Below are 22,328 nucleotides of genomic sequence, written 5' to 3'. Positions count from 1 at the left end.
TGTAAAGAAGTGGAGGGAACGTTCTTCCACATGTGGTGGAAGGGTATTGCGAAAGGGTTTATAATGAATTTTTTTTTTTTTTTTACTTTCCCAAAACAACTGGAGTCTTTTTTGTTGGAAATAATCCAGACTGAAATCCCCAGGTGTCAGAAAAGGCTATTTATGTATGCAACAACTGGGGTTCATGTTTTGTTAGCCCCAAAATGGAAAGTGAGACAGATCCCAACTAAAGAGGTTTGGCAACTTAAGTTGACAGAATATGCACAACTTGCAAATTTAACATATAGAATAAGAGAGCAAGAAAAACATACGTTTAAAGAAGATTGGAAAACGTTTATTGAATATATGGGAAATAACTGTATACAGCTGAAAATGCTGGCAGCACTAAGATAAATTCAACAGAGTAAATAATTTTTGATGGATGTAAAAGTGGAAAATTGATTTGAATGGTTATAGTAAAATATGCAGGGATGTGTGGTTTGTAAAATGAACCATGGAAAGAGAAGGAGGAAAGTCATTGAATATTTCAAAGTTTGTAAAATGTTTATTTGAAATTGTAAAACAGAAAAATTTAATAAAAATTATTACAAAAAATAGAAATGTATAGTGCAGATGGGGCCTACCTGGCCCTCAAGGAGGCCATAGCTCTCACTGGCCCCACTCTGCACCTTTCTCAGATGCTTTTGCCTGGCTGCAGCAAGTCCTTGAACAATGACAATGCTTCTTGCCCATCTGTATGGAAGTTGGATAGATGTATGTGCAGGAGTCTGCAGAGAAGTCTGCCTTCTGCATGCCTGGAATGTAGTCTACTTTGCACTACTTTGCACAGTCTGCTATTGTTTTTGGTTGTACCCACTACCAGCCTATGGAACATAGGATTGCCATATTTCAAAAAGTTAACATCCTGGCAAAGTTGTTGACCTTTTTTTGTTTTGCAAAATTGTTGAGCTTTGGCGACCCCCTAATGGAAGGGTATGCGGCCTTTGGGTGAAAAAGAGTTCTGCTTCTTCCCTCAATGGACCTTTAGTCTGATCCAGCAGGGCTCCTCCATTGCTCTAAGCCTCCAAAGTAATTCTATGAGTCAGGTTCCTCTGCTGCACAAAAGTTTGACAACTGATTATCTTGACAATGACGGTGCTGATCATTATGTCTAAATTCTTTCTTTGGCCTCGGAAGGTGCAGAATTATCTCGGAGTCAATCAAGCTCTGCGTATAAATACATCTGTAAGAAATGAAGTGTCAGGAAAAGATTATTTCTAGCTCTTTTTTCAGAACTTGGAGGAAAAGAACATAAATTCATGGGATGGAATGAGAAATTGCCTCCACCAACTCGCTCACGGTATAATGAGGACCTTCTGCACACTTTTTAAAAATGGAAGCGTCAGAACTTTGACACACAAAGAAATTCCTCATATTACAGATTCGTTTAACGCCAAACATTTTAAATCCTTGAACCAATTTGGAAATGATTTTCATATTTTCAGAGCTCAGGGTTGGTTCTCTTCTCCTCCTCACATTTCCTTCATATAAAAATATTCTATCCTTTGTGGGGGGTTCTTAAATAAAGTAAAAAAGCTATAGAAATGTAAATGTCACAGATTTAAAAACTGTTGTACAAAAGGACGACCTCACTAAATTGATTTCAGGGTTATGTGGGATGTTCTTGGGCTGCTTAAACAATAGCAAATTGGAAGTAGACGGGGAAAAGGTTTAGGTAAGGGACTTCATCAAGGAAAATAGGGGCAGGTCAAGGTAATGGATTTTGACGCAGGTAAGCCACCTGGTTATTTTTAAAAAATATCTAGTTCTTATTTAACTATTTCTGTCCCAAACCTTTTGCATAAATTTTGCACTCCAGTGGTGGCTGGCAGAGTAGCAATAAGCTCACGGGAGTCCATGTGTCTGGTAACCTGAAGGCTGGATTACTGCAGTGCACTCTATGTGGGGAAGCCCTTGGGCCTGTTCCAAAAGGCCCTGCCTGTGCAGAATGCAGCAGCCAGGCTGCTGATGGGAGTATCTGGCTGGCAGCACATAACATTGTTGTTAAAACATCTACACTGGCTTCTCAACTACTACTGAGCTGGGTTCAACGCATGCATTAGGGCAAATTCATATGTAGTTTAAAGTAACATACAAAATGCATCATACGCGGGAAAGCTGCTTTGTGAAAATATTACAGGTAGGTAACCGTGTTGGTCTGCCGTAGTTGAAACAAAATAAAAAAAATCCTTCCAGTAGCACCTTAGAGACCAACTAAGTTTGTTACTGGTATGAGCTTTCGTGTGCATGCACACTTCTTCAGATACACTGAAACAGAAGTCACCAGACCCTTATATATAGTGAGAGGGTGGAGGGGTATTACTCAGAAGGGTGGTGGGAATGGGTGATTGGCTGATAGGTGTGGCAAACCTGTTGACGACTGTTAACGTCTGCAATTGGTCTTACAGGTAAAAGCAAGGGGTGAGATGGCTAAAAATAGCTTTATCGTGTATAATGAGATAAGAATCCAATGTCTCTATTCAGACCAGGTCTCTCCATGGTTTTAAGTTTGGAAATAAGTTGCAATTCAGCAACTTCTCTTTTCAGTCTATTTCTGAATTTTTTTTTGTAATAAGACAGCTACTTTGAGATCTTGTATAGAAAGTCCTGGGAGACTGAAGTGTTCTTCTACTGGTTTCTCTGTCTTGTGATTCCTGATGTCAGATTTATGTTCATTTATCTTTTGGCGTAGGGTTTGTCCTGTTTGTCCAATATAGAGAGCTGAAGGGCACTGCTGGCATTTGATGGCATACACAATGTTAGAAGATGAGCAATTAAATAGTCCTGAGATGGTATGTTTGATGTTGTTGGGGCCAGTGATGGTGTTGTCCGGGTGTATGTGGCAGCAAAGTTGGCATCTGGGTTTATTGCAGGCTCTGGTGCCAGTGTCCGTGTTAAGTCTGGTTGTTGTATTATTGTGGGTGAGGAGTTGTTTAAGATTGGGTGGCTGTCTGTAGGCAATGAAAGGTCTTCCTCCCAGAGCTTGAGAAAGAGAACTGTCATTGTCTAGGAGAGGTTGTAGATCTCTGATGATGCGTTGAACTGTTTTAACTTGGGAGCTGTATATGATTACTATTGGTGTTCTGTTATTTTCTGTTTGGGGGTCTGTCTTGCAGCAGGTTCTCTCTGGGTATCAGTCTGGCTCTGTTGATCTGTTGTTTAACTTCATTGGGCAGATATTTTAGTTCTAAAAGGGTTTGCTGTAGATCTCTTAGGTGAGAGTCTCTGTCTGTAGAGGTGGAACAGATGTGGCTGTAACGTAGGGCCTGGCTATATACAATGGATTGTTTGGTATGTTTGGGATGGTAGCTAGAGGTATGTAGATATGTTTGTCAGTCAGTTGGTTTACGGTATAAGGTGGTGTCTATACGCCCATCCTGTATTTTTATAGTAGTGTCCAAAAAATGTATTTCTTGCATAGATTGGTTCATTGTTAGGCTGATGGTGGGGTGAAAGTCATTGAATGTCTGGTGGAAGGTGTCCAGGGTCTGTTGACCATGTGTCCAGATAATAAAAATATCATCAATGTATCGCAGGTACAAGAGAGGTTTGAGTGGGTTGCAGTTTAGGAAACGTTGTTCTAAATCTGCCATGAATATGCTGGCATACTGTGGGGCCATGCGGGTGCCCATTGCTGTGCTGCTGATCTGGAGGAACAGATCATCACCAGATTTGAAGTGGTTGTGGGGAAGGACAAAATGGCAGTTTGGTAACAAAGTCCGCTGTGATTTTATCTGAAAATGTGTATATTAGGCAGCACTACATGCAAAAATGTGCACACTAGCAGAAGCTGTTGCTAAAATGCTGATACATTTTCAGGAGGGCTTTTTCCTTTTTTATTATCACAAACTTGTGGAAATGCAGAGGTCTGAACTTACTGTAAGTCTGGAAAAACAGAGAGAGAGGGAGGGAGAGAGAGAGAGAAACCTAAACTGACAGATTCACTCATCCCTAACAATGATGGCTGCTTTCTTATGACGACTTAAGAAAAAAAAGAAAAAAGTTACATGCTGGCGATTGAACCTGCAGACTCTCCCAGCCCTGTCTGAAGATAGAGTGCTACCTCTGGTTACGTACTTAATTCATTCCAGAGGTCCATTCTTAACCTGAAACTGTTCTTAACCTGAAGCACTACTTTAGCTAATGGGGCCTCCCGCTGTTGCTGCACGATTTCTGTTCTCATCCTGAAGCAAAGTTCTTAACCCGAAGTACTATTTCTGGATTAGAGGAGTCTGTAACCTGAAGCATATGTAACCTGAAGCGTATGTAACTCAAGGTACCAGTGTACAGGGAATTTAACCAGGGATCTTCCACATGTAAAATAGATGCTCTACCATTGAGCTATTTCCCCAGCTACAATGTTTGAGCCCTCTGTTTGCGGAATTTCTCTGCTGGTCCCTAACACCAATGAATAAGGAACAAAACTATGAAAAATAGTTCCGAACTGAGAGAAATGTGGGTGTTCTTTTTATTTAATTGATGCTGCACAGAGTCTCTTCCGAGACAAGCCTATTTGGTTCAACACAAGTTGCTGTTGTAGCTTGTATTTTGGGTGTGTTGAGAAGGCCAGCTGTTTTAAAATATAAATGGGAAATAAATAAATCACAGAGTGTAAAAATAGCCTTACTAATGAGTTAATCTGCATGTTTAAACACCAATAGGCAAAGTTACAAACTGGAGCATTCCTGCCCCCCTCTGGATTGTCCATTGCCAAAACGGTACTTATTGAATTCGACAAACATTCTTGTTCTCTCCATTATATCAATGTATTTTTAAGTGTGATGGTTAAATCAGTTGGACAGTGTTGCTCTTCAGTCTCAATGTTTCCTTTGCTTTGTCTGCATTAATAATTGCTATGCATTTAATAAATAAAAGGACAGAAGAAATAATACCAATTCTGAATACTGGCACTTAGCTTGCAATGAACCTCATTAAAGTCAGTGATCCATGCTTTGTTGTTTAAGTAAGTGCATGTAATCCCTTCCTTCTCATTCTGGGGATTTAGTCCCCCCCCCCCCATTTGGTGAGCACAATCCTATCTTGATGTCTCCTATTAGGAATTGATCTTACTGCCTGGTACTGACCAGGTAAAGTGAGCAATGGCTAGTGGGAATTTGTGGGAAAGGTCCATGTATGACTCAGGGGTAGAAAATCTACTTTGCACACAGAAGATCCCAAGTTCAGTCCCCAGCATCTCCAAGTTGGACCCTCTGTCTGAAACTCTGGAGAGCCACTGCCAGTCAGTGTAGGTGATATTGAGCTAGATAAACCAGTAGCCTGACTTGGCAGAAGGTAGTGTCCTATGACTTTAGCCAATGAGCCACCACAAGAAGACTTTCTTGGTTGGAGTGGCTGTACTCCCTGCAATTCCAGCTTCTACCCAGAAAGTGGTGCTCAGCCTAACTTCTCAGAGCAGAGCAGATGAGACAACACTGATGCCCTAGGAAAGGTTCTAGTTCAGGCTTCTTGGTGGTCGAAGCACAGCTTCCTGTTTCATCTAAGCCTTCCCTTGTATTACACTCTGCTTCTGCAAATCTTGAAGAAGCGTTCAACAAAGCAAAGCAATAAAGATGCCTCTGAAACTATTTCAAAAGAAAAACCACTAAGTGCAATAGAATCATCACAGGACCACAACACCAACTAAACAGGAGGTAAAAGGAGGTTTTATATATTCTCCTCACATAGGAAGTTTCTTTATATCAAGTCAGGACATTGGTTCATCTTGTTCACCATTGTTTACAAAGACCGGCAGTGGCTCAGCAGGATCCCAGGAAGCAGGCATCCCCAAGTCATACGAGGAGAAGCCAGAGATTGACCCAGTGAAATGCCTTGGCTGTGGCTCAGTGGTAGAGCATTTGTTTTGCATGCAGATGCAATCCTGGGCATCTTAAAGAGGGGCCAGAGGAGAACCCGTCTGAAACTTTTGGAGAGCTGCTATCAGTCAGTGTAGACAGTGTAGACAATGCTGAGTTGAATGGACCATTGGCTGACTTGCTATGAACTTAATATGTCCCCCAAATTCTGCAGACCTCTTCTGTGACCTCATCATGTCACAGACTCAAAGCAATTGTGCTGAAGGCTTGACTTACCATAAATACTCTAATCCTTGAGCATTGAAGGCATTGAAGCTTTGAACGTGTTAGGAGCAAATGCATGCAAAAATCTTAAGAACATGTGAAAAGTACCCACTCTGCTGTCACTACCTCTCCTGTCCTGTACTCTAAGACTCCTCAGAAATTTACTGGATTGGAAAAGCAATCAATTTGGAGGGCTTTAAAAGAGGCTATCAGTGCAAAGGCTATCAGTGATGACCAATGATGCTTCATATGTTCTGTCTACACTGTTGGAAGCAGTATGCTTCTGAATAAAAGTTACTAGGAATCATAGCTGGAAAGAATGTTGTTCCAATCAGGTCCTGCTTATGGGCTTCCCAGCTAGGCATCTTCTTGGCCACTGTAAGAGGAGGGTGCTCGACTAGATGGTTCTATGGCCTTATCCAGCAGCCAGCTCTTCTTATATTCCTTAGTCTTAGCCTTTGGTCTTATTTTAAACCTATCCGTTGTTTTTCTGTGTTTTCAACCATTTTTAATCATCGTATCTGTAAATTGCTTTGAGATGGTGGTTTAGAAGGTGATTAATATAATAATAATAATAATAATAATAATAATAATAATAACAACAACAACAACAATCCTACATTCTTAGCTTCAAGCATGGAGAAAGCAGAGGCAGAGGCACTGTCTCTGTTGGGAAAATACTACTTTGAGTGTGCCATCTCCATATTCCTGATGTCATTTTACATGCACTTGAATGGCAACCTACTCTGAGAGACCATCTTGGCTGGAAAGCAGGGTATACATACAGTTCCCACACTGCATTGCTTTCAAATGGATACAAATTTGCATGCACATTACCCTCCCCCCTCCATATTCCAGCACAGCTGGTCATCATGCTCACCTATGCACAACAGATTGGTGCATAGATATTTTAAAAACAATTCGAAATGGCAGCCCATCACACTGTTCCTGCTTCAATCTTTTGCTTCCACTTCCTTCAACCCACCATCCCAACCCCCACCTCATGTTAGAAAAACAATTTAGCTTTGCCACTTAATGTTGTTGATGCCATTAAAAGTAATACTGCAATGAATGTTATATCAAACCCAATTACTCCACTGCGCTGTTTCTGTGGCATTTCCTTTTCCCGGCAAACACTCCTTCACTCTGTCTAGCAATTAACTGCTTGAACAGTATAATAAGGAAGCAATTAAGAGGTGACAGAGAAAAAATTAACACTCCATTTCACATTAAAGGCCAAGTGAGTATCCGTGCCATTGTGAGTTAAATGTGTCTTTGAAAACCTGTAGTTTTGAATGTATTTTCCTTTTGAATAAGAAGCTGGCTCCATGGCTTCACCCCCTCCACTTTTTTCTCTCCTTTTTGTGTATCTAGATTCCCAGTCTGAAAATGGATGATAACTAATTGGGTGCTGTCTGCTTTAATGGGGTATATTAATTGCAGTTTGCTCTCCTGTTAAAGTGTCAGGGAAAACAAAATCTTTGTAATGCGTAGGAACATTTGTACCCCGCCTTACTTGGAAGCTGCACTGTGTATACCGGGGCAAAAAAATAACCTTCTCCACATGTACCCCCCAAAAGCTGGAGTGACGTTGCCTTGGCAATAATGTTTGCACAATAACTAGCACCCACGAAGTCCTTGCTTGCAGTTGTCCTTCCAGCCCAACACACAAAGCTGCATCATGGAACGGTTTGTGTGGCCATCAAGCATGGTGCCAACCATAGCATTGAGAATGGCCCCGCTAATTGTGCGTGCACACAAGTGGTTGGCATGATTCCATTAGTGTGCTGCAGAATGCAGTGATGCTTCCTTGGGATTGGTTTGATGGTGCCACTTTTTTAAGGCTGTAGTTTTCCCACTGGGCTGTGGGGATTTCTGCTACTCCCTTGCTGTGGCATCACTTGTGGTGGGTTGAGTGAGGGGACAAGGCTGGGATTTAGAAGACGAGTCAGAGGGTGAGAGGGGGTTACCTTCAGAGCTGGCTTTGGATGTTCCCTTTGCTCATTCTGCAAGCACCCCTCTGGCCCAAGGAGAAAACCACACTGGAACCCTCCCTCCCTGAGGACCCTGTCTGCCCTCTGCTGTTGGAGGCAATGTCTGCTGAAACAGGAAAGTCTCCCCCTTTAACTAAGGAGGCTTCTCCCATTGAAGGTAGAGCTGAACTGCACTCCTGGTATGTCCTGCGGAGGACCTTAAAGTCCACAAATGACAACACTTTGGAGGTCCCAAGCCACCAGGTGGTTAGATTGGTCTCAACTAGGGCCAGGGCCTTTTCAGTAATGGCCCCAACTTGGTGGAACGCTCTGTCACAAGAGACTAGGGCCCTGTGGGACTTGACATCTTTCCGCAGGGCCTGCAAGACAGGGCCTGCAAGACAGAGCTGCCTTTGGTCTGGACTCAGTCTGACCCTTATGTTTTCCTTCCCCTTATGGTTTTGATCCATGGATGACTTTTAAAACAAGGCTGCATTTTAACCTGTGTTTTAAATTGTCCCCCCCCCCCTATTATGTTTTTATTGTAATTTTACTGGTGTTAGCCACCCTGAGCCTGGCTCAGGACGGGGAGAGGGCGGGGTATTAATAATAATAATAATAATAATAATAATAATAATAATAACTTAAGGCTCTGTCTTGGGTTATCTGCTGCTGGAGCAAAGTTCAAACCTTGTTCCAGCTCCACCTCTAGCTGTACATCTGGAAGCCTCTTGTTGCTTCATGTTGCCTTGACAGAACTTGGATATACCCTGCCTTGATGTCTGAAGGATGGGGAGCCTGTAGCCCTCCAGATGTTGCTGGACTCCAACTCCCTTCAGTCCCAGATAGCACAGCTAATAGTCAGCAGTGATGAATCACAGCCCAGTAACATCTGGAGGGCCACAGGTCCCCCATATCTGTTCTAATACATTATCTTCTTAATACTTTGTACCCTCATGCTTCCAAAGGCAACTAGGTGATCCTTTGCCATAACTGTGTCTTACCTTACTTTTTGGGCATTCTTGATCACCCAAAGTTGAAACATTGAATTGATATATCACCAGGGTTAGAATTAGGGTTGCACCAAATAGTCACTCATTTCTGGTTTGTGGTTTCTGCTGTGCTTTCTGGGGTGGGTAGTGGAGGAGCAGGCACAATGTTCTTCAAGAAAATTGACTTCTGAGTCTGTTCACATTTTCTGTGTCTGCTTATCATCCAAACTGCTCCTTCTTTGCTGTCATTGCCTAGCCAATAAGGAATAGATTAACTACCTGATCCTAGCCAACTGCAGACCCTCCAAGGGTCCCTATTTTCCAGGGACATCCCTGATTTAGAGAAGCCATTTCGGTTTCTGATTTGATCCCGGAATGTCCCTCTTTTCTTTAGGATATCCTTATTTTCATTGGAGAAATGATGGAGGTTATGGTAGGATGTCTCTATTTTCATTGCAGAAATATTGGAGGGTATGGAGTTATCCAACCCCTGAGCCGTCTGAAGGCAATCCTGTATAGGGAAGTTTTTTTAAATGTTTAATGTTCATTATGTTTTTATATATGTTGGAAGCTGCCCAGAGTGGCTGGGGCAACCCAATAAGATGTGTGGGGTATAAATAGTAAAATTACCATTATGGAATGGGACATCCCTATTTTCATCAAAGATATGTTGGAGGGTGAACAGCTGGTGATCATGCAGGGAGAGAGATAGGGGCAAAATGGAAGGGAGTTTCGTACAGGGTAAGCACACCAGCAGAGCTCATCTGGTGCTTCGGTCAGTGGGTTTGCACCACAACCATCTTTCCTCCATCATAGCCTTCCAGTAAGCAACAGCAACACACCTGTGGGGAAGCTAGCATAGTGGCTTTGTCCCACCCACCAAGCCATTTATAGAGGCTTGGTCAGTGAGAGGCAGCAGGCAGGAGCTAAGGGATTCCTGCTACATAAGCTGCTACTGAAGTGGCCCAGAGACCATCGTACTCGTGAGTGCTGCAGAACCTGATGCTGAGGATGCCCAGAGATTCTCAGGGTGGGGTATTATTTAGGAGTTTTTTTGTAGGGGGTCAAGATTTAATTTTGTAGATGCTTCGTTTGTTCCTGTTATCATATTATGTTTTGTTTGTTTGTATATCTGTTGTTAGACATTACTATGAATCATGTGGGGATTGTTTAATTTGATCGTATACTTATTGTTGAGGACGTGGGTGGCGCTGTGGGTAGGGCCTAGGGCTTACCGATCGAAAGGTCGGCGGTTCGAATCCCCGCGGCGGGGTGCGCTCCTGTTGCTCGGTCCCAGCGCCTGCCAACCTAGCAGTTCGAAAGCACCCCCGGGTGCAAGTAGATAAATAGGGACCGCTTACCAGCAGGAAGGTAAACGGCGTTTAAAAGGTAAAGGTACCCCTGCCCATACGGGCCAGTCTTGACAGACTCTAGGGTTGTGCGCCCATCTCACTCAAGAGGCCGGGGGCCAGCGCTGTCCGGAGACACTTCCGGGTCACGTGGCCAGTGTGACATCGCTGCTCTGGCGAGCCAGAGCCGCACACAGAAACGCCGTTTACCTTCCCGCTAGTAAGCGGTCCCTATTTATCTACTTGCACCCGGGGGTGCTTTCGAACTGCTAGGTTGGCAGGCGCTGGGACCGAACAACGGGAGCGCACCCCGCCACAGGGATTCGAACCGCCGACCTTTCAATCGGCAAGCCCTAGGCGCTGAGGATTTACCCACAGCGCCACCCGCGTCCCTACCTTTACCTTTACCTTATACTTATTGTTTTCATTTATTTACTGCTACTTAATTTTTTGTAATATTTTTGTAAGTAGGTAAATCTCTTGCTGTTGTAAACTGCCTTGAGTGTGGCTTAACCAGGCCTAAGCAGAGCTTGTCTGAGGTCCAGGGCAGGAGTCTTGTTATAATAAAGTTATAAACTCAAACAAAAAAAGCTCTCCCCTGCCCCACCCGGGCCTGGATTTAACAAGGAGAGACAGCATGCAAATAAATGATGGTGATGATGAAGATGTTCCTTGCAGATTTCATCACTTCCTCAGATTGTTGCTATGCTGCTACATGATATCGGGGTATTTCATATGGGCAAGCCCTCTTCCAAAGGGGCAGGGAATGTATTCTCTTTCCAGGCTTCTACAGAAATGAGCAATCAAGCCTGTGAAGGTTTCTACAAATTCATGGAGGAGTAAACCCTACGCACAGGGGTGTGGAACCTCAGGCCTGAATGTGGCCCTCCACCTCCCTCTGTCTGGCCCTCAAGATTGTACCCGGCTAGAATGTTTCATTCAGCTGGGATGATGTCTCTTGCCTGAATGGAGGAAGGAAGAGGGTATGTGTATGGCCACATCCACTATGGTCCCTGGGAAGTTGTCCACGTGGGAATGTGGCCCTTGAATTGAAAGAGTTTCTCTCCTATTGATTTCCCCCTATTTTGCTGTCATTAGTTGCTGTGGCATGCCAGGTGATGGCCAACCCACCCAAGGCATTAGCTGCATTATCAACTCAGAAAAGGACAGCCTATCAGCAGTGCAAGTCCTTGGTCTATACAGTATCTGCTATCTTTCCTTTTATGTATGCAGCCTGCCATCTAATGCAACAGCACAGCATGTGTCTGTTCACACACTGGGGCACGTGACCAAGGAATTGCTTAATACAACCTGACTTAAGGTGGTGCTGATATTCTGTGTGCAGAGTGGCAAATCAAGCAGTAGCACTTGCTCTGACAAGTGAGTAATTATCTTTGCCAGCTGATAGTGTTTTGTTATTTGCAGGTCAAAATGGAAAACAGGTGCTCTTTAGCAGGTTTCCTGCTCGAAACAGTACCAGGCGATGCAACGGGGGTGGGGTGGGGGAAGAGATGTCTAACTGCCAACTCTGTGAGGGGTGGCGAGTGAGCAGGCCAGATGAGCGGAATAAATGGTTGCATCGGGAAAAGGATGCTTGCAATTTAGGTTGCTGGAAAGGGCTTGAACTCGGCATAGAGGAAATCATGAGAGGGAGACTGTAGCTGTAGAAAACCTGCCTTAGCTTGAGTCTGCCAGAGCTAAAAGGCATCCCATAAGGCTTCCTTCCTTCCTTCCTTCCTTCCTTCCTTCCTTCCTTCCTTCCTTCCTTCCTTGCTTGCTTGCTTGCTTTCAATGCTGAAGAAGAAAATGGAAATTCCAAAATATCCGTGGCCTTTTCTTAGTTTCTTGCACTGGACTAAAAAGTAATGGCACACAGTTTTACATCTTGATTGATTCAGTACAACATTTCATTGCTAATGAAATGAACAAAAAAGGTGTCAATAGCAGAGCTGTAAAATTAGCTCTGTCTGAGGTCCTGGTGAGACCCTGACAGAGAATATACAGTTCACTGGGCTCGATGGATCAGTTACGTGGCTCTGCATATGACATGATTCAGAAAGATCTACAGCTTGGTGATAGATCATAGAGCTGCATGCAGAAGGTCCCAGCTCCAGTCCCTAAAATCGCCAGTTAACCAGGTATCATTCAGCAGAGATTTTGAAAATCCACTTGTAGTAGTAGACAACACTGGGCTATAAGAAATGCTAGAAGTGTGACCACTATGCATTGCAACCCCCCCCCAAAAAAAGCCCCCAAAGGAACTGCAAAACTTTAATTTTAACAAAACAGGAACAACAAAAAGGACACAGATCTGCATAGAATTACATTAAGTGTGCATGGTGCAAATTTAGAAATTATTATCACCATTTAAATCAGGAGTGGGGAACCTGTGGCCCTCCAGATGTTGGCAGAACTCCTGGACCTTGATCACTGGCCATACTGGTTGGGGGGAGATGGGAGGTGGAGTCCAGTAATGTCTGGAAGACTAAAGGTTCCCCATTTCTGAATTAAATAGAAATACAATCTCATGATGGCGGGGAAGACTATGAGCTGGTGCTTGCTCTGTCTGCTGTCCAGGCTTTCATTGTTGACAGGCAGCTGCAAGGCCCCTGCTGCTCTCCCTTCTTATGACTCTTTATCTTTAAACCAAACTGAGCAGGGGCCTCCAATTAGGCAATACCTTCAAGCAGAGAGAAGTCCTCTGCAAAGAAGAAGACATTACCACTTGGCAGGGTGGAAAGTAGGGAGGCCAACAGTAGGTGGTGCAAGGGCCAAGGAAAGGCAGAACCACACCCTGACTACTCTTAAGTAAGCAGGCAGGCAGGCAGGCAGGCAGGCAGGGGCAGACTGGTGAGTCAGTGCTTCAGGTGTTCTAATGGACCAGGATCCATTGCCACCTTAATCACCAGTCTGAGCGCCATGGACTGCATCCAGCATTCTCTGTTATCACAAGTGGACTGGTGAGTTTTAATGTTGTGTGACACACTAGTTGTCATAAGAAGAGCCCTGTTGGACCAGGCCAGTGCCTGTTTAGCCCAACATCTTGTTCTTACAGCAGCCAACCAGATGCCTATGGGATATCCACAAGCAAGACCTGAGCACAAGAGCAGTCTCCCTTCCTATGTTATGTAGCAACTGGTATTCAGAAGCAATGCTGCCTCTGACTGTGGAGGCATAGCCGAGCCATTGTGACTAGTCGTGGGAATGTGTTGTGCATCAGTTGTGGAATCTATTGCACAACCAATCTACCAGCAACCTACTTAGGCTTAAAAAAAAACTTTCTTGAATTTTTGTAGAAGTGCATTAGAAAATTCCACTTAATACTACATATATAAAACCACAAACATGCTTTCTTTTGCACAGCAATGTTGCACCAGCAAAAAACGTTCTGTGAACAGAAGTATACCACCAAGTGACTTAGACTCAGCACCAAACTGGATACAACCTGTTGTGTTCATATATGTTCAATGATGCACATAATGATCAGAGCCAGTTTCTCTTTCAGCCTCAAAGGCAGCAGCAACCATTTGGGCCCTGCACATGAAACAAAATCCACCCAGCAAGCTTCATTCTCACCCCCACCCCCATCCTGTCCCCACCACACTTTTCCAAAGACTGGCTAAGATTCTGAGAAGCACATTCAACTTGGGCTGTATCATCAACCTGAGCACTTCAACCGTGTGCTGTGGACCTGCCAAGTGTCATGCCTTTCTGACTGATCCTTCAGCTGCATCTCCATTTCTCAGTCATGCATCCTCCCTGGAATAATTCATACATGGCTGCAAATAAAAAACAGAGCAGGAAATGCTTTGGTTGGGCTCCAGGGCTCAGTTTTATTCTTTCATCTAGGGGCAGCGAGGAAATCTTCAAGTTCTGGGTCCCAAGGCAAATTCACTCATCTTAAAGAGGAATCTGTCCAAGATGTGAAAGTTTCACAAGCGTCAGGCTCACATCAGGGACCACAGTTGTTAATGTGAAGCCAACCTTTCCCTAGTTTGTTCTCTCTTTTGTTTTGGGTGACAACACCTTTTTGCCCTGGGCCTGATTGGAACTGTAATGAAAAACATCTGGAGGGCACCAGGTTGGGAAAGTTTGGTTTTAGGTTTCACTGGGCAAGAGGGTGCACAGAGGCAGATGTTAAGGTCAAGAGTTGCTGCTCCTTAATTTCTAAGGCAGGGATGGAGAAACTTCTGGTTTTCCAGATGTTGGACTGAGACTCCCATCAGCCCCAGCCAGCATGGCTGATGGTCGGGGATTATGAGATTGCTGGTCTAGCAACATCTGGAGGACAACAGGCTCCCCATCCCTGAGTGAAAGGAAGATACTGCCCAGCCTTCTGCAACCTGATGCCATCCAGATGTGTATGTGTACATGTGTGTTTGAAAATATATATTGGAATGTCAATGAGAGGAGCAAACCCAGATTAAATGTGAAAGTAATATTGGATGTGTTTTGATGAGGACAATGTCATGTGGACAGTGTACAGAACTTGCACGTGTGAGCAGTCTGCAGCAAACTGCCACATGAAAGTGCCTGACATTCAAATAAAATATGTAAACAATTAATACAGTACTAGCAGAGCAGAAATTAACAACAGGCTGCAGCTAGAGTCAATTAAACAGCAGCTTCTATATCCAAGAACCACTCCAGTAATGAATCATGAAGCAGAAGAACTGCTCAAATGACCGAGATAGCAGTGGTAGTAACAACAACAACAACAACAACAACAACAACAACAACAACAACAACAACATCATCAACAACAACAACAACAACAACTTACAATTGCCTTTTCATATCAGGACTTGAGGTGCTACTTGCTAAAATTGATTGGGGAGAGTGTTCTAAAGATGAGGTTCCAATGCTCAAAAGACCAACTATCTCAGGGGGAGGTAACTTGGTGTTCTCCAAGTGTTGCCAGACTGCAACTCCCATTATTCTCAACCTTTGGCTATGCAGGCTGGAGCTGATGGGAGTCGGAGCCCAACTAACACATGAAGGACACCATTTTGCTTCCTCTTGTGCTAACTTGCAGGCAGTCACCTGCCTCACCTCCAGATAGCATTGCAGCTACCACTAAGCCTTGGGGCTGAAGTCCAGGGCCTCCATGCCCAGGGCAACCACCTCACACCATATGACCACTAACAGCTGATAGAAGCAGCATCAAATACCAGCAAGAGGGCCTGGGCTGGTTTTGACATGTGGGGGCTCATTGGGGTAACACAGAATCATAAAACTGTAGAGTTGGAAAGGACCCCGAGGATCATCTAGTCCAGTGGTGGCAAACTTTTTAGAGACCGAGTGCCCAAACTGCAACCCAAAACCCACTTATTTATCGCAAAGTGCCAACACGGCAATTTAACCTGAATACTGAGGTTTTAGTTTAGAAGGGGTGGTTGGCGCATCCATGTAGAAAGAGAGTGGAGCAACACAGTGGTACCTTGGTTTTTGAACAGCTTAGTTCTCAAACTACTTGGAACCCGAACACTTCAGACCTGGAAATGAGTGTTCTGGTTTTTGAACTTTTATCGGAAGCGGAACATGCTATGTTTTGAGTATAACTTCCATTTTGATTGCCACACTTCCATTTTCAGAGTGATGGAAGGTGGGCTGGGCAGCAAGCAAGCAGGCACCTGCCACTCTCCAATGCTGGGTCCTTCTGCTGCCGCAGCCACAACAGCAACAACCCCTCCTCCAGCTTCGGAGGCGCTGAGTGAGGGAAGGCTGGGCAAGCAAGCAGGCAAGGGGGCAAGGGATGTCACCGCCCCCCGCCCCCCAGCCTGATCCTGCTTGCAGGCAAGTAGGAGTGGGATCGGGCTGCTCTTTCTAGGCAGCGTTTCTGCTTGCACGGGAACAGGAGCTGGATCGGGGCTGCTTTTATGTATATAGGAGGAATATATTGTACTGTATATATACTGAACATGAATTGTAGGCATTTTGTATGAGTTTGTTAATGTTATGTATAATTTGCTAACTGTATAACATACTTATGTTTTAAACTGTTTTGAAATCTCCTGGAAACCTTTGGGTAACAAGAAACTAACAAGCCTAACAAATAATAACAAGTAACAATATATTAATAAGTAATAATAAGTATCGGTAATAATATGTTAACCCCAAAATCGTGGAGCAATGAGAACAACCAAGCGAAGTGTTTGTGCATAGTGAGAGGAGAATGTACAAAATATATGCAAAAATAAAAGTCAGTGGAAGACAACCCAAATGTTCTCTTTCACAACCGCCCCCCAACCCCTGAAGATGGAAAAAGAGAAAGGGAAGATATTGCTTCAGAAAAGCCAATTCTCCAGAGAAAGAACAGGCTAGTATTAGCTGGGTGACAGTGAGTGACAACTCTTTCACGTGCACCAGTGTGGCAAAGGAAAAAGAGAGGCTTTAGAAACAGAAGCACAAATGACATCCCATCTCCTTCGCAACGAGTTTGGGCAGCAATACTAACAGAGGTCTCTTGCTCTTGGATTAATCCCATTGTCAAACAGGTTCCTGGCACTAATGATGGTCCCATTTGGGGGCTGTTGTGCAACTTGTCATCCTATCGTCTCACTTTAAATCTGTACAGGATTTAGTGCTACAACACATTCAGGGTGACAACAAGTAAAACCCAAACTATGAATCTAGGAGAGGGAGAAAGGGTGGGGTGGGGTGGGGAACCACAGCAAGTTTTGAACTGAGCCATCGTTCAGTGGTGGAGCACCTGCTTTATATGCAAAAAGTCCCGGGTTCAAATCCTGGCATCTCCAGATATGCTTGGGGATGTCCTATGCTCTGGAGAGCCACTACAGTCAGTGTAGGCAGCACTGAGCAGGATATACCATTGGTCTAACTTAGGATAAGGCAGATGCCTACAGTCCTGTGTCTCCATCCCTGCACTCTGTGTAACTTTAAGACTGGCCTACTGCAATGCACCTTTTGTGGGGCCTCCCTGTTGCTTGATCTGGAAACCACAAATAGAGCAGAATCCTGCCACACAATTACTAACGGGGTTGACATCCCAGCAGCAAACCATACCTGTTGAATAGTGGGTAGACATAGCAGACGACACAGTGATTTCTCCAAAGCAGCTCTTTATTTGTAAGCTGGAACAGAACTGAACAGCAAACAGCTCAGCCGGCCTGCTTTTATAGGCAGCCAGCTGTCAACATTGTAGCAACAACAACCCAGGGTTTCCCGCCTAAAGTAACTGATGTGGACCTGAGTGAAAACTATCTACACGATATTCCTGGTGGACAGGGTGAGAACTTCAATACATAACACCCCTCCCCACCGAGATAAGGCATTAGTTACAATCATAGTGGTTCCATTACATACAGCAATACCCTTATTAGTTTCAGTAAGGCACATAAGCATATTAATTGACCCTATTCACCACACAGCTTGGGACGCAGGTGGCGCTGTGGGTTAAAGCCTCAGCACCTAGGACTTGCCGATCGAAAGGTCGGCGGTTCGAATCCCTGCGGTGGGGTGCGCTCCTGTCGTTCGGTCCCAGCGCCTGCCAACCTAGCAGTTCGAAAGCACCTTCGGGTGCAAGTAGATAAATAGGGACCGCTTACTAGCGGGAAGGTAAACGGTGTTCCGTGTGCTGCGCTGGCTTGCCAGAGCAGCGATGTCACGCTGGCCACGTGACCCGGAAGTGTTTGTGGACAGCACTGGCTCCCGGCCTATAGAGTGAGATGAGCGCACAACCCTAGAGTCTGTCAAGACTGGCCCGTACGGGCAGGGGTACCTTTACCTTTACCTTTACCACACAGCTTTACATGTGCAGTTTGTCCAGTGAACATAGTCTTTTAAATACGGGCTACCGGCCTTGCAGATCTCCTTCAGCAGCTTCTGAGGCCACTGCCTCCTCAATGGCTTTCTGTAGCGTGAGGTCTGGCTTGGCGAGGAGACGCCGTTGCAGATGGATGTCCCAGACCCCATAGACGATTTGATCCATCAGGGCATCGTCTAAGTCTCAGAACGTGCATTGCAGCCTGTCGGAGGGTGGCGGTGTAGTTGTTGAATGACTCCCCCTCTGCTTGGTTCCGGTGGTAGAACGCATGGCGGGCAGCAATTTTGGATGGCTTTGGCGTGTAGTGGTTGCGGAGCTTCTCTTGAATCGTGTCCCATGGCTCTGCCTGGACTGGTAGAGGCGCAACCAATGCTCAGGCCATCGCGAACACTTCGGGGCCACAAAGGATGAAGGAAGAGGCCCCGCTTCTGCTCTACAGACCCTCTTGTCAGCTCATTTGCTTGGAGGTAGCAGTCGAACCGAGCAAGGTAGGAGTCCCATGATTCAGAGGCTGGGGCAAACGGATACCCCTGCTTAAAGACCTACACTAGCTGCTGATTCATTACCAGGTTTGTTCAAAGTGTAACTATTGGTACATAATGTCATGAGACAAAGGTTCTTGAGAGGAGAAGCAGTAAGGCAAGGCCTACAAGGCCCACACAATCATTCAAGCCTGCTAACTTCTAACAGCAAACTGCTGAATCATTGTGACTCATCTACAGGATGATTGACTCAATCACTCTATAAATTTGTATCCTGTTTGCAGGCCGGCCCAGTGTAGTGTCTGTGCTGTTGTTGTAATGCATTGCTGTGAATGTAAAGCTAAGGCAGACAGAGTGGCTCCAGTCAATCAGTAACTAAGATATGCCTCTGTGAAGAGTCAGAGAGCTGCTATGAGCGCTCTGTGTATGCTCTTTAACTATGCTGTTTCTGAACAAGTTTATTTTATTCAGTAAAGTTTTATTCTGTTTATAAAGAAGACTCTGCGTTGATTAATTTACCGTTGCTTCCAACAGCTTTGGACCAGTTTACTTGGCCTTCCTTCATATGTGTTCACTTGACTGAGTCAGTCTGTGGAACAGCCACTTTTAGTAGTGCCATGTTTGTTCTGCAATTGCGGTGCCTTCCATCAGTTTCGGCTGGTCGACCAGCTGCACCCCTATTTGGACAGCAGTAGCCTAACATTGATGCATTAGGTTAGGTTATTGCAGCACGTTATATGTAGGGCTGCCACTGGAGACAGTTCGGAAACTCCGGCTGGTACAGGATTTGGCAGCCAGGTTGCTCACTGGGACAATTAATTTCTGGGCCCAATTCAAAGTGCTGGTTTTGACCTATAAAGCCTTAAGCAGCTCAGAACCGCAATACCTCAAGGACCGCCTCTCCCCATATAAACCATCCCTGAGGCCCTTTTTCGGGTGCCTCCCTCACGAGAGGTCATGAGGGCAGCAACATGAGAACAGTGCTTTCTTGCAGTGGCTCCCCATTTGTGGAATGCTCTCCCCAGGGAGGCACACCTGGTTCCTTTGTTACATATCTTTAGGAGCTATGCAAAAATGCATACAGTGGTACCTCAGGTTAAGTACTTAATTTGTTCCGGAGGTCTGTTCTTAACTGAAACTGTTCTTAACCTGAAGCACCACTTTAGCTAATGGGGCCTCCTGCTGCTGCCGCGCCACCGGAGCACGATTTCTGTTCTCATCCTGAAGCAAAGTGCTTAACCTGAAGCACTATTTCTGGGTTAGCAGAAGTGTATGTAACCTGAAGCGTATGTAACCCGAGGTAGCACTGTATCTTCAACCAGGCCTTTGGCTCATTAACATTCCATGGCCTTTTAAATGTTTCTGCTGGGGGAGGGGGTTATTGGTTTGTTTTGCTTTTGCTTTAGTTTTTTAAATTGTATTCTGTGTTTTCATTTTGTATTTTTATGTTGTGAACCACCCTGTGATCTTCAGATGAAGGGCAGTATACAAAAATAATCAATCAATTAATTAATTAACAACTTGAGAGGTATAAGGTTTTTGTTTTGTTTTGTTTTTTAGTGTGGCGTTGCGCCTCTCTCCACAATTCCAAGCTCAAACTTGAATATTGCTGTGAAATGTATTATTTTCAAACGGCAAAACTGGCAATATAAGTCAGTCCCTCCCTGCCCCCCACCCTAGAATTGTTAGAAACTCTCATGTTGGCTTTAAACATGCCTTCTCCTGAAACATTAACATAGCCAGCCAGCTAGGATCAGGGAGAGGAAAAGGAAAGAAAACCAAATGAGAACCAGCAAGTGAAGATCACGTGATCACCTCCTGATTTGTTTCCAGCTGTTTTCTAGTCATTAGCTTTTAATTTCAACAGCTGCCTCTTTGTGCTTCTCTCCCCCTACACACCCCAAACTCAGATATTTTGTGCTGTTAAAGTGATTGTCAGTTCTGTTCTGCTTGAAAGGTTTCAGTGTATGTTGCCATGGCCACGGGTACCAGAATTGGAAATAAATGAAGGGGGGGCGGGATCTAGGAATTGACATGGTGCTGATGGGGAGCTATGAGCCAAAAGGTTGCCTATTAGTGTTGGATTTGGTTTGGCTAAAAGGAAAAATGCTAGATGTGGTAAAATAAAAGGAGAATCCCCTGGGTGCCTAGATCCAGGTTTGGGTCAAGTACTCTTTGGTTGTACTCTTTAGCAGTTTGAAAGCATGTCAAAGTGCAAGTATATAAACAGGTACCGCTCCGGCAGGAAGGTAAACGGCGTTTCCGTGCGCTGCTCTGGTTCGCCAGAAGCGGCTTAGTCATGCTGGCCACATGACCTAGAAGCTGTACACTGGCTCCCTTGGCCAGTAAAGCGAGACGAGCGCCGGAACCCTAATGGTCAGGAGTCCCTTTACCTTTACTCTTTGGTGAGAGAGCCTCAACAGAGATTTCAAATCACAAAACATCCAGCAAAGTAAAGAATGGAAAATTAGGCTGGTAGACCTTTAAAATATCTCCTCCTAAGTCATTTCTAAAGCCCCTTAGCATAGAAAAAGACCACACATTTGGTAAGTTAAAAATGGCTTACTTACAAACTTTTCAATGGTTAGATTCGTGCGTTTTTCCTTACAGCCCTAAGAAAAGACAGACAGTAAAACTTAGTTTCCAAAATGGTAACTGTTTCCAAATTATTTATATAGAAACACAAAGATTGCTTGCTTAACCCACATAGATTGAACTTTGGGCATCCAGTTTAGATCTTCTTTGTGGAGGTTCACATTGTGGAAAAGAGTGAAAACAAAGAGTTTGATCACCCTTCCTGCCAAGGTGAGCAAGCTGTGACCTAGCTAAGCCTGGCAGGGCAGCTTACTCTATGGTCTTAACCCCTTCATGCATTATGGTTAAGCATGTTGGTTATATGAGGCTGCTTATCCCACAATTACTTTGGCAGATTCTGCAATGTCTGCTGGAAAATCTGTTTTAATAGAATGCCTAAATCCTTCATCGGAACATGGATTATAGCTAAACAGAGCTATCTATGCCTGGATTCATAATAAATAAATATATTAAAGAAGAAAAAGGAGAGAGAGTCTATAGCCAGTGGGGGGAGTTGGGGAACCTCAGAGGTTGGGGGTGGCAATTGTGGCCATCCAGTCCTCTCTAACTGGCCCTCAGGGCTCTTCCCAGGTCATATCCCATACCCAAAGCAACCCCCTTTGCTCCCTCCTTGGGTCTTTTTTGGCCGGCTGGAATGTGTCCACAAACTCCAATAATGCTTGTTTATGTGCATGGAGGATAGAGAAGGGTGTAGGAGTCTGTGTAGCGGAGACTATGGTGTCTTTGGAATATATGGTTTATTTACACATATATGCAATCTGAGCCAGGATGAAGGGAGTGCAGAGCATTCATATCTCAAGAGGAGAGAGATGGCTCTTCTCCAGCCAGACTCATCTCTGCCTCTTGGCATCCCTCCTCTCTTGCTTCAGCTCCTGCCTCTGATTCTGGACTTCTCTCTGCCATGGACCCTCCCTTCCCACTAAACCCTGTTACCTCTTTAGCTTCTGACCATCCCTCCACTTCCACTAGGTGTGAAGAGGAACGGAGAGAGGAGGCAGAGAAAGAAACGAAGGTGTTGGCTGACTGGCAGGCAAG

At 44.7% G+C, this 22,328-nt stretch overlaps 1 long non-coding RNA gene across 1 annotated transcript; it reads right to left on the bottom strand.

Annotated features, from left to right (window-relative positions):
* Nucleotides 1-830: 830 nt before the first annotated feature.
* Nucleotides 831-21,494, bottom strand: LOC114589296 (uncharacterized). Its single transcript, XR_003704635.2, has 3 exons — nt 21,405-21,494; nt 21,269-21,310; nt 831-1,222 (listed from the first exon to the last, which is right to left on the bottom strand). It is a non-coding gene; the product is annotated as an uncharacterized LOC114589296 (long non-coding RNA).
* Nucleotides 21,495-22,328: the final 834 nt, after the last annotated feature.

Source organism: Podarcis muralis, chromosome Z, assembly GCF_964188315.1.
Source record: "Podarcis muralis chromosome Z, rPodMur119.hap1.1, whole genome shotgun sequence".
In the NCBI taxonomy this organism is placed as follows: Eukaryota; Metazoa; Chordata; class Lepidosauria; order Squamata; family Lacertidae; genus Podarcis; species Podarcis muralis.
Note: the sequence above shows the minus strand (reverse complement) of the source record. Positions and strands in the feature narration are given on the sequence as shown.